Below are 12,802 nucleotides of genomic sequence, written 5' to 3' on the forward strand. Positions count from 1 at the left end.
GCCTGCATGCTTATATTTAAGGGCAGTCTAGCTCCGTCTCTTCCGATAAAAAAAAAATTCGGTTTGATTCGGCATGTTAAAGCATATTTAGCCCTTCGACGTGAGCGTTTTCGTGATTTTGTGACGTCACGTGACACACAGGCGAAGTGGGCATGCCTCGAAATTTTTATTCCACCCATCGGGGAAGGCTAGTGGCAGCAATGGAACAGATTGGAATAGCTTCACGTTGTGTAGCGGCCGTGGTAGACTCACCAAAATAACAAATTGATTTGGCTAAATCATGACAGTAGAATCACGGGCTGCCTAAACGTGAGACATACGTATTGAATTACTAGAAATTACTGAGCGGAAGTCATCTTAATCGCGCTTTTTCTCAGAGGCTGGTGTCCCTGCGATACAGACGTGCCTCTCTTGAGGCCACAATCATACACAACCGTTCTCACGCTGCATCGGTGTTTCTTCCTCGAGACTCCAACAAGCAGTTGTTATGCGTTGCACTCGAGCAGACACGAATATCCTAAAATGTCGAAATCATCGAATCAAGTGCGGAAAACAGCAGAGAATGTAAGGATTTGCATTGGATTTTTCGAATACTCGCGCAACCCCACTTCCAGCAGTACGTCCAGACGACGTTACGCTACAGAAAGGCCCACGCCGTTTGTGTGTAAAGTGCAAACTTACAGCATGTTGTCAAGCTCAGCATGCGGGTGTGCTCCACGCTTCCTTCCAGAAAGCAAATATGTCTAAACTGACGTTAAGAAGACGGCTTCCTTTCTTCGCGCTGGCCACGCGAACACGCCTTGACAGCCTCATCGGAATGGCCGACCGCCCCAGCTGCGACACATGTACAGCTGTGACGAGAGCTTTGCGCACGCCTTCTCTGCGTCTTCCTCCGTTATAGCGACGCGTGAAGTGCTTGACAGAGTAGACAATCGTCGACAACCAGGGTAGACAGCCATAGGTCAGTGACCCCAAAGTGACCCCTCGCAGAAGGCAATTTATATGGTGTGCCAATTCCCGAAGTCTACGGGCCTACATGATAAACTTCGAAACAAAAAAAAAAAACAAAAAGAGAACACTGCGCGCTGTACTCATGACTGTGCACACGTATTGTGCTGTTTATGCTCCGCTCATTGTGTTTATGGTTCTTTATTGAAGTAAACACTTTTTTAGTATTCCTGTAACCTTCGCCCCATTGCAGGGTAGCAAACCGGAGGTGCGTCTGGTGAATCTTCCGGCGTTTCCTTGCTTCTCTTGCTCTCTCTTTATCTAATTAGTATTTGAACAAACGTTGCTTGAATGCATCAACAGCTTAATAAAAAAAAGACTGCTCGACGTGACACTTACGTAGACCAATAATCTAATTATGGTAAACAATTATTGACAAAAGAGTCAAAACTTAGCTTTAATAAGCTCTTAATTGCATGTTTCTTGTTCGCGTTAACATTGAACCATACTGTACCGCCTATCTATGAGTATTTTCGCCAAAGGATTACAAAGTTTGGATCACCGAAAAAGAAACTGAAGGCCCAGTTACCTGAGTGACTCGAAAGATATTAAGTTTAATCAAGAACGGACGTAAATGGCAGCCTCAGGTTGAGGTCAACGTTTCATCAAGGGAAGCTGTCCTCCTCAGGGTGACGATGACTCCTATTGTCGTAACATTGGTTGCAGCTTGACCTGTCTTCGTCAAGATAAAGAAAGGCCCTTCGTCAATGCGTTGGTTCAAACCTGAGACACCTGTCCCCCTCGTTCTAATTCTGTTTGTCACCGCAAGCCTCCAGTCTTCCCGTGGGCACATTGTTTTGTTTGGGTGGAAACATTTCAGACGCGTACGTTGCATGTGAAGGGAGAGAAGTGAAATCAAGGAGAGAAGGCAGGGAGGTCAACCATGTAGACCAGTTTCTGGTATGCCACCCTACACACGGGGGTAAGAAAAAAAGATATTGGCAGTTTCGCCCGAAAGGCGAAGAACACTGACAGCGATAGCAAAGTCTTGCGTGGCGTTTGAACTCATCCGGACGGTGTACGACTATATGCGAATGCGACATGCGAATGCGGGTGCTCTAAAATTTCTGGCACCTTCAAAAGCTTTAACACTTCGCGTAGGGACTGTAATGGCATAGTATGAGGTTATACCGCGCGGAAACCAACGGAGACAAAGGAGGCACACTAAGTATGCACAGACGCGGCACTGCGTGTGTGATTTGTCTCCGTCGGTTCCCGCACTGTAGCCAAAAAGTACTGCACGTTCAAATAACGAGCCGAACTGGTGACTGTATGACATCGCACAAGCGCCACTTTCGTATACGCCTAAAGAGCGTGGTGCCAGTGAAATTATACATTCCCTTCGGATTGTGACCGCTAGTAAATTTTAGCACTTCTTAATAGTCTGACAACATTAGGGATAAACGGTGTGCGCTGTGATTAAAACATGCTTCGTTAGTTTTGGTTGCACGATGCGATTCTCAAAAAAAAAAAAAAATTTAGGGAATAATACACTCAAGAACTTGAAACCAGGTCTGAACAACTTTGGCGGTAGAATACTGCATGCATCTAACTTGCATACGCGGCGCAGATAAACATTGTACATACAGAATCAGCAACAGCAACAGTGTATTGGTCCAGTGCAGGATGAAGGCCTCTCCTAGGGATCTTTAATTACCCCTTTCTTGCGCTAGCTGATTCTAACTTGCGCCTGCAAATTTCCAAATTTCATCGTTCCGCAAAATTTTCTGCCATCCTCGACAGCGCTTCCCTTCCCTCCCTCTGTGTCTCCCTCCGTTTTTCCTCCTCGAGAGAGTTTGCAGAGTCGCTGCTGATGTATTCAGAACAAAAACAAGGGATGATGACATAAATCTTTTTTAACCAGTTGTTAGTGCAGATAACTAAGCAATATATAAAAGGAGCCACTGCAGAGGAGGCACTGAAAGTGCCAGGCCAGTTCTTTCTGTTTACTGTATCGTTAATAAACGTTCGGAGGAAAGTAACCTAGAAGTAATCGATTACTTTTGAGTAATTCCTCAGTTACATTGGTGGGGCAGTAATTGGTAACTGGAATTTGACATTTTTGGATTAAGTAATTGTAATTGCAATCGGTCACTTCTTTTTCTGTAATGCGTACAAGTATCGTGTGTACTATAGGTTTTTGTTTGACTTGTCAAGGGAAAAAAAGTATGGCTTAGCCAACGCCCTCCTTGAAATCTACGCTGAAGTCTACGCAACAAATCCGCAATGCGTGCAACTGTACCTTATTTCCAGTTTGTCAAATTGTTTACACTTTCGGTTTAAATGCAAACACAAGTTCAATGACCTCACGGTGGGCGGGCTTTTGCGAGTGGTGAAGGCAGAATTGTGAGGCAGAGGTGTAAGTACGGAGTACGAAACATACCGGGGCATGTTTGGCGCTTCAACACGTCACACGGAAACATGACCAACCATAAAGGAGGCTGATGACTCCTTGCTTTAAAGCAGGAGGCTGTCGAAACCGCCCACCCGCCTCCGCGACTCTTTCTTTCGAAGGTTCGCCGCTGGAAGTTCAAAAGAGGACGTCGATCAACGACCTTTGCAAAGTGCTTGCCCTGTCCATATGCGTCGATAGAAAAAAGAAGTAAGAAGGAAAAGAAGTTGGACGTTTCGCGTGGGCCGGGCTCACAGCTGCGGATTTGAAATTTCACGCTGAAAGGGGCAAGCCTAATGCCACGCTCTGCTCGACACGCTTCAGCGCATTTACGCCAGGCGTCGTCTGTTTTGACGTAAAGCCTTTACTTTGACGGGGAGGCGTCGTGTAGTCGCCCGGAAGAGGTCGCTCGGGAAACGTCCGCGTCCGTCTGCTGCTCTTTTTTGAGACGGCGCCCTCCCTAAACAGACGACAAGGTGTCGGACCGCAAAAGGAGAACTTTCGACGATTTCAATGCACCGTACCCGTCTCGTACCTCCACTCCCCCCCCCCCCCCCCCACACACACACACACACGCCCTCAAGTAAACAGCATAAAGATAGATAAATAACGGCAGGCTATAACAAAGAACTCCAACGCGACTTTACGGTTACGTCCGTCAATCGATATTCTGTGGAAGGGTTCCCAAAGAAAAGTATCTTAAGTTACAGGAAGATACGCCTCAGAAATCTAATTTTCAGTTCAATATTTTTAAGTTCAAAATTGATGTTCTAAGTTTATCGACGCCTTTTCTATAGTTAGTTCCCCCTTCTCCCTCGACAAGTGGAAAAGTGGGGTCTCTTGGGCAAGTTCGGAGCTTCGTAACAAGACTAGCATAGTTTTACAAAGCAGCCTACACTGTTGCAATGCACATAGAGCACAGAGTGCAAGGCAGCTAAAGAAAGTTTGGTGCGTTTTATTGTTTAATTTTTTTCAAGATAGTTGTCGAACATTGTCGAGCGGTTTCCCAAAATGCACATAACCAAGAAAGTTGAAAGTTATAATAAAATCAAGATACGTTTATTTTTTATTTATTTATCGCAGTGCCCTCAGCGTCAATAGCGCATTACATAGAAGGAAGGCGGGGAGGGGAGAAAGGTTGCGCGAACTGCACAATATGTGATCATGGGAAATGTGCAGGTGGCACATGAATATCAAAACCAAGCATCAATACTGGATTTGTTTACAAAAATACTTCAGGCCATATAACATCAGGTACGAAGCATCAAATATGGGATTCCAAAAACGAAAGCATGTATCATAATGTTAAATAACAGGTATCAAATACAGATTCGAGAAAAATACAACCTGTATCACATTAGTAAACATCAAATATTGAATTTAAATAATGAAACATCATATCACATCGATTAACAAGCGTCAAATACTGGATTTGAAAGAAACTTGCAGCGGAGGGTAAAAGGAAGCGTTGGAATTAGCGTGGGCAACATTTTCGGTTAAGCGATTGTGAAATTGCGTGATGAAAAACGAATTTCTAAATTTGTCAGTTCTGTACTTGAATTCATTATAATCTTGCTCGTATGATCTACTCGTGCAGCAACATAATACTGTAGATGTATGTACTTGTCTCTTTCCATGGTCTGTTCTTTAAAAAAAAAGGAACACTGTGAAGCATCTTAAGCCTTGTTCTTTTTTCTTTTCTACGCTTTTCGAGCGTTCCCCACGAGGCTCTATTTCGCAAAAGTCGCGCTAAAATTACTTCTGCGATTACTAAATACAAACCTTATGACTAAATTTTGCATCCTTCTTTTTTCTATATAGTTATTTATACCTTTTCTTTAACGCGCAGACCATACTGTACAAGCGTGTACTCCAGCATAGACTCCTGAACGCTAGATTGACATAAAAGCTGCTTACTTACTATGAAGAAATGTTTCGCATTTCGCCGCAAGAAACCTAGTACTGATTATTCGCACTCATCTGCGAATAATCGCACAGAAGAGGACTAGCCGTTGCAGATATCTTTAATAAAAATAAAATATAACAAAGGATCTAACACGGACGCCACTTTTTTCGTGTTACGCGGGCTGTGTGTTGTGCTTGGGAACAAAAAAAAAATTACGTAACACGTATTGAGCGACAAAACGCTGGATCGATATATTTTCAGGATGGTTTACAATTTTCTCATCGACGCTTTTGCTCCGACTATAACATTTTAATGAAGTGGAATAGATAATAAGAATTAATTATACAATTAGGCGAGATAAAAAGAAAATATTGTTTCACTTGCTCCAAGCGACGGCCAACAAACAACATTACCTTGGTTCTGTCCAGCTACGTGGTACTTGGGTATTTTTTTTTAATTTTGGCTCAAGTTACGTTGGACACACGGTATATCGCTACAATCTTGTCTGAATATAGGTATATTCAGACACACATTACACGCGGACTTCCAGACGGCGTCACCAGATGGAGAAGCGTGTCCAGAGGGAAGAGCGAGAGACCAGCTGCCTGCATACACGTCTCATAAATGAGACGCGTCTCCACGGTTGGCGATACGGTATGCGCGTGGCTACAGTGCTTCATTGCTGATTGAAGCATTGCACAAGTATAGCCTCGCGCAATGCGAACCTCGCTTACATTACGGAAGGGACAGTTTCACCGCTCGGTGTTTCAGTTTCGGTTTGCTCTGGGAAATTGATTGGAATTTATTATTTCGCGGAAACCAGCCGTCGCGTCAGCTTTCTTCAGGTCTTGAAGTGTCGCATTACAGGAGCGATCGTCAGGCTGTTTCGATTGGAAGGTAAGTAGTCCGATTGGTTGCTCGTCTAATCACAACCCCGAATCACTTTATTATCCGTGCGTTCCACCTGAGTAAAACCGATCCCGGAATTGTTTTACTGTCTAATGTTGCCCATCATTAAGGAATTTTCACCGCATTTTAATTCACGCTATCACAGACAAAGAGACTATTATATTAAAGTATATATGTACGTATGGAAGGTGCATCACCATCATCAAAGTTTAATTGCGCTCGTTCGTGTTTCCGCCGGTTCCTCTTGGGGAGATGGCAAGTAGAGAAAAGGCAACGCATACACGAGCGCACAGTTACGAGGCATAGTGACAATGACTGATTAACGCTCATAAGCTGTCCAGGAGAGGCGCCAATGCGGGAGGGTTGTGGGTTAATGAAGACTACCTGGGCACCCCCCCCCTCGAGTGAGATTAGTTCGTGACCAGACAGAATGAAACACAGTCTTTGTTGTTGTTTTTTTCTTCGTCTTTTATTACTCGAGTGAGGCGATGCGACATCATTGCCACGCAGGCAGCTATATACTTAATGTTAATTAGTTGTGATCATCCACTCCTTGACGCATAAATCGCTCGAGGCTGTAAGATCGAGTGAATATGTATAAACAAAAACAAGAGCATGTTCCAGGTCGGCTTGCATTGTTCACGCGTCATTCGAAAGATTTCTCGTATGCTCTTAAGGGAATGCGTAAGCAAGTCCTTGGCATGTGACGTGTTTCGCGATCAAGCCTTGAGGTGTCGCCAACTTTTAAACCACTACAGCGCACTGCTGGCAGCGGTAAACGAAGCAGCAGCTAAGCCTTTAAATTGTAAGCTTTATTTCCAACGCTTGAGTCAATGCGTACAGCAGAAAAACTTTGCTCTTTTAATCTTTAAAGTTTTCGGAAGCAGATTTGGCATAAACGCTGAAATGCTTTCCATCATGACACACTTGAATGGGCAGCGGCCGGAGGGACAATATATAGGCAATCTGGACGGTCTGGACCAGAAGACTTGCTGTCGCGACAGAATTCACGGTTGTGCAAGTCACGTTGAGCTGCGGTTTGCTGAATATTGTGAACGAAGTGGCGTCTTCTGCTACATCTTCTGCTATCTACTTTTGCTTCTACTATCTTCTGCTGCAAAAGTGCAGGAACTGGAGCACCATACCAGACCGCGACTACTCTATATTGTGGTTGGATGTATCTCTTCATTCAGCGGCGGACAGCTTGTGTTCGCGATGTGCTTGTGTTCGCCGGTGTGTGTGGTGGGACTGTACGTAGTATCTTTTTTTTTGTGCTTATGAACACTTATGCATGTTAAGCATCGATATACCTGCTGAAACGCCGTTCACGTGACTTTTATTTCATGTAAAGATCTATGCTGTTATAATAAAGCCGCTTATTTGCAGCGAGCTTGTGTGATTAGTGTTCTGATTTCGCTCGGCCTTTGCGGCATGCGCCAACCTCCAAAAGTAAATGCACAAGCTACTTCTGAATTCCAAATAAGAAAAATATGTAAAATGTAAAATTTAAGAGATACCTGACCAAAGCAAGCAGGAAGCCGCATTAACAGAAGCAATCGACGGTGGCGTCGATCGTATTTATGCGGAACGTTTCACAAGCGTCACTGCGCTTTCGTCACACATTTAACTTTCTAAGTGTCTACAAATTATTCACACGTCACGTATCGTTTTTAATTTTAGATTATAAGTGACTAATAATCAAGACATCATCTGGTATTCGTATGCGAGGATTTTTTTCTGTTATCAGTGTAACTACCGTTAATACAGACACCGCTAGCATCACCTCCAAAAACCAGCCCCATTATCTCTGTGGAAATGTCACGCGTTAGTGTTAATTACAAACATGCAGCTCGCTATAGCCTACTAAAATATATGCATGCATAGGACCCTTCAGCTGTCACAAGCTTTGCTCGCAATTAGAATGTTTCTCTATATTTCAAAAAATACCTATAAATCTACAAGGAAGCTGCATGTTACCTTGGTGCATTAGACGTGCTTTGTTTTTATTTATATATTTGAACACATCAAGAACATGTAGTTGTATACCGAATTATACGGCACAAATTATTTGATTTCTTCCCTGGCAAACTTCTGCGCCGTAAACGCGCCACCGGTGTTTTTACAAGGCCGCGAGCACTGCTGCCACAGCCCGAGGGCAGATTACTCTACACTTGCCTCAATCGTTTCCGCGATGCTCCTCCAACAGTCAAGACGAGTCAACGCCGCCTTTGCTCCACCGTAGAATGAGCGGGCCTTGCGATTTGTGGCATACGCTTTACGCAGCGCTGCGTGCCAAACGACTATATGTGGCCACAATCCTTGTCGTCCGGACGCATGGGTGGGGCAGACGCCCCAGAGATCAGACAAGGCCGCCAGGCGGCCCGCCTCCATCGCGCACGCGCAACGAAACAAAGCACACACACAAACACAACAAGCATGCACACGCATGGCTACATATACGTACACACATGTACATACATACGTACATACATACGTACATACGTACGTACATACAGACAGACAGACACACGCACATAACCCTTAAGGCCTGCCGTTCATAAGCCTGGCAGAAGTCGACAAGAGGGCCAAACATCCTATTAAGCGAGTGTCGGGCTCTCATCCATCGGCGCCTGTAATTTCATTTCGTAGCTCTTGTATAATGACACCCGGAAGTGGCCTTCTTTCCAGACAGCCGACGTCGATTAAGAGTTACTGCGTCGCCCGGAGACATCGCTGGTTCTCTAAACATCCATTGCTTGCTATGTCATTGAAAAAAAAAAAGAACACTTTGGACATAAAACAGTTACGTTAGCTACGAAGTTTCCGTTACATAACGGTCGCTCCATTGTTTCAACACAAGAACACTGACAAGCCACATTAAATTCAAGGAAACACTATAGCGGATGATTTGGCATATCTGCACCGTCAGCTTCAGTGTTAGTAACTTTTTTTACAGCTCATCTGTCAAACAAACTACTCACATTAGAAAACCTTATATGTCATTTATCAAGGCTTTCTAGAAAAAGAACCCAAATCCTTCAAAATTTCATATTTTAACAAAATGTTTGCAATGTTGTGGGCAATAGGCAGCCAAAATTTTAATGGTCCGAGTTTGTTACGGGTTAAATAAAAATTGCCAAATGCTTCTTTTCAGCCTGCTTAGAGGCTCTATACGAAACGCTTAAAAAGTTTGCCCGCTTTCCTGAGGAGACCAGAGATGGCAGTGATTTCACATTTATAGCAAATGGAGGGAGAGATGGGGGGGGGGGGGAGCACCTTATGGGTGACGTGTACCGCAAGTTTGAAGTGTGTATGTTAATTACCTGTTTTTGAAAATAATTACTAAATATTCGTCTTCTGGCAATTATTATACGTTCTGCGTGGCGGGTAGTTGGTGTTCGTCGATATCCTTGGTGAACTATGGGAGCTACTGCTTTTATAGTTTGTTGAAAAATGAAGAATGCCGTGCATGACAAACGATAAACGTTTCATGTTTGTAGCTTAATTACAGCCTTTGCATGAAGTTAGTGATTCGGGCGTTCCCGATTGTCATACTGCCCTTATTCGCAGCATTCCAGAAAGTCTTCAAAACAACGGCAACGTCATCAACTTCAAGTTCGATGAAAATATTGAGCACGTTAAGTGTAACATGTGAGCAAACTTTCGCGTTCTTGGTTTGAGTAGAAGAGTTGCAAAGAATTGCTGAACCCTTGTTGTTTTCTGATTTTCGTGTGTCATATATCTCGTGGTTGGCTTCTCCAATATGTCCGGTGAACTGGACAAGGCACCTTGCTTATATTCCGTAAGAATAAGGGGAAGCTGATGGCTAACGCGTGCACGAAGTTCGAAATATGCGGAATGGATGCGGCATTTGCCATGAATTGCTCCGGAGCACTATGAGGGCGTTTTAGAAGCATCGTTTTTTATGTCTTCCGCTGCAATGACAAAACTGCACATGCCACCGAAATCAATGTCAGCAAAACTCACATAATTATGTAGATGACACTTTACAAATTAGGCCTTTTTCTGGGCACATTTCAACCGCATGTAATCACATGCATGCAATAGAACGTTATGCAATTATCCAACATTCGTACCGCAATCTTTGCAAATTACATTTGTTTTTTTAATTCTATGCACATTCTTTTCGTTAGTGTGTTTGTTTTTGTTTTATTCAGTAAGGCATGCCTGTCATTTGAAGTTTACCTTCCCTTATTTTGGAAAGACTTGCGTGACAACCTATGGCCGGCGTCGTAAAAACGACGATTCGCCTGCAGCAGAGTCCCACAATATGTCTTAATTTTTTGAACGCGCTGCTCCTTCAGGCTTTTCTACTTACTACTGCTACATGCCTGCTTTTCCAAATGACCAACATTGCGATAAGAGTAACTAATCGCGAAAAAAAAAATGTTTACATAATTATTTAATGTCTGTGCCTAATTAAATGTCTGTTGCACCGTCCTCCAGACTGACCTGGCTGAGCTGCCTTTGGAGAGTGCACGGCTAGCTGTTTTTTTTTTTTTGGGGGGGGGGGGGGGGGCAGTTCGGGAATTTCTTTTTGTAGGAGTTATGCGGAACTTCTGTAGTCTTTTTTTTTTTTTTTGTAGGGAGAACTTCCCATTGTCTCTCCCAATCTTGCCTCTCCCATTTGTTTGTTATAATTTTGCACACAATGTCGATGGGTTTTTTTCTTTTCTTCTGCCTGTGGACTTGTGCTGTTCGATGCCGAAGTACTCCATGAGCGTGCGTAGGGAATATGCTACAAGATTACGTTTTTGAAAATTGTTGTCTTGATTTATGCTTGAGGTTCTTCTAATGATTAGTATACGCGAGCTTCTTTTCTGGGTTTGGCAGACCTAGCCCCCTATCTAGGTGAATGAAGTAATTATTTACTGACAGAGAGCGGTTTGTTTTCCCGTAGATAGGTATTTACCATCGTTGTCGTACGATTTACCGCTTACCGGCAAACTATAGCTAATCTTGCTACTAAAAGTAAGTATACATATGCTTTTATTTTGATTATTGTGATGGTTCGGTGTTGCTATGTCTCCGAGTGTTTTATCCATTCATTTCTTGACTGTTTCGCGCATTTGCAGTGACACTTTACCTGGCACCAAAAGAATATCTAGTATTTTCGCCTTTTGGGCTATTGGGGTTTCTGTCGCAAAAATTAAAGCATTGTTTTTACTTGATTTAGTTGCGCGCCAGACATTGAGGGGTATTCGTTAAACAAATAAGTAAAATGACTACAGCTTGATCCATTTCTAACGGTTTGGTAACACATACAGCTGCAAAGTAACACTATTATAGTGTTTGAGAGAGAGAGCGAGAGAATGTGTTCGGGAATGTGGTAAGGGAGAAATTACCCCTCGCTACCTCGCGCGCGTTCATCAGGCACTCCGTTATCGATATTTGATTCGATATTCGGAGATCATTTTTTTTCTCTAACACTCGTATTCGATTCGGGAATTTCTATCTTCGATCACCCATGAATAACCGTTTACCGTAAAATTTCCCTCTTTGTTCACTTTGGTGGCTGATATATGTGCCATAAGATTAAAGTCTGACTGTGTCGCCGATCGGCTGTGGTAACGTTGGCATCTCATTTAATTTTTTACACACACACTATATATATATATATATATATATATATGTAATGAACGAGAACAAAGGGCGTTAACCGAGGGGCCCGATATTTATTATTCATAGCGTAAGAAGTCAACAAACAAACACACCAAGGACAACACAGGGGAAATTACTCGTACTTCATAAGTTAATTAAATAAATTATAAATTCATGGAAATGAAAGTGAATGAAAAAACAACTTGCCGCATGTGGGCAACGATGCCACGTCTTCGTATTACGCGTGCGATGCCCTACCAATTGAGCTACCGCGGCGCCGTTCTCCCATCCACTTTCTGGGGTATTTGTGCACGTGTTAATACTACGAACTTTTCATCCACTTTCATTTCCTTTAATTTATAGTTTCTTTAATTCGATTGTAAGTACAACTAATTTCCCCTGTGTTGTCCTTGGTGTCTTTGTTTGTTGGCTTAAGTTAGTTCTTTATTCCGTATATATATATATATATATATATATATATATATATATATATATATATATTTATATATGTATGTATGTATGTATGTATGTAGAGAGAGAGAGAGTTGTGTATATTTTGGTTTGCCCCCCCCCCTCCCCTCCACACACACGCACACTCGAGAAATAGTTGGTGCGTCACTGGCTGCCGTGGCCTGCTGAGCACGAAGTCACCGGTTAAATTCACCGGCGGCCGTATTTCATCGGGCCGAAATGCATCCGGATCGCTCCGCTTCGATGTGCCTCATAATTCAGGGCGCAGTTTTGCAACGGTAATGGACAATCAATTCGAGTTCATATCATTTACAAAATAGAAAAAAAAAATGCAGAAAACAAAAGAAACGCTTATGCCGAAACCCGGGATCGAACCAGGGACCTTTAGATCTTCAGTCTAACGCTCTCCCAACTGAGCTATTTCGGCAGCTGTCCGTTTGCAATATTAAACACGTTGTGCACCATGAACAAAAGATAATTTTATATTAGGAATA

The 12,802-nt window shown here is 43.1% G+C and overlaps 1 non-coding gene across 1 annotated transcript; it reads right to left on the bottom strand.

The window, feature by feature from the left end:
- Positions 1-12,662: 12,662 nt before the first annotated feature.
- Positions 12,663-12,735, bottom strand: TRNAF-GAA (transfer RNA phenylalanine (anticodon GAA)). The gene has a single exon. It is a non-coding gene; the product is annotated as a tRNA-Phe (tRNA).
- Between the last annotated feature and the right edge of the window lie 67 nt (positions 12,736-12,802).

The sequence above is a fragment of the Dermacentor andersoni genome, chromosome 10 (genome assembly GCF_023375885.2).
Source record: "Dermacentor andersoni chromosome 10, qqDerAnde1_hic_scaffold, whole genome shotgun sequence".
In the NCBI taxonomy this organism is placed as follows: domain Eukaryota; kingdom Metazoa; phylum Arthropoda; class Arachnida; order Ixodida; family Ixodidae; genus Dermacentor; species Dermacentor andersoni.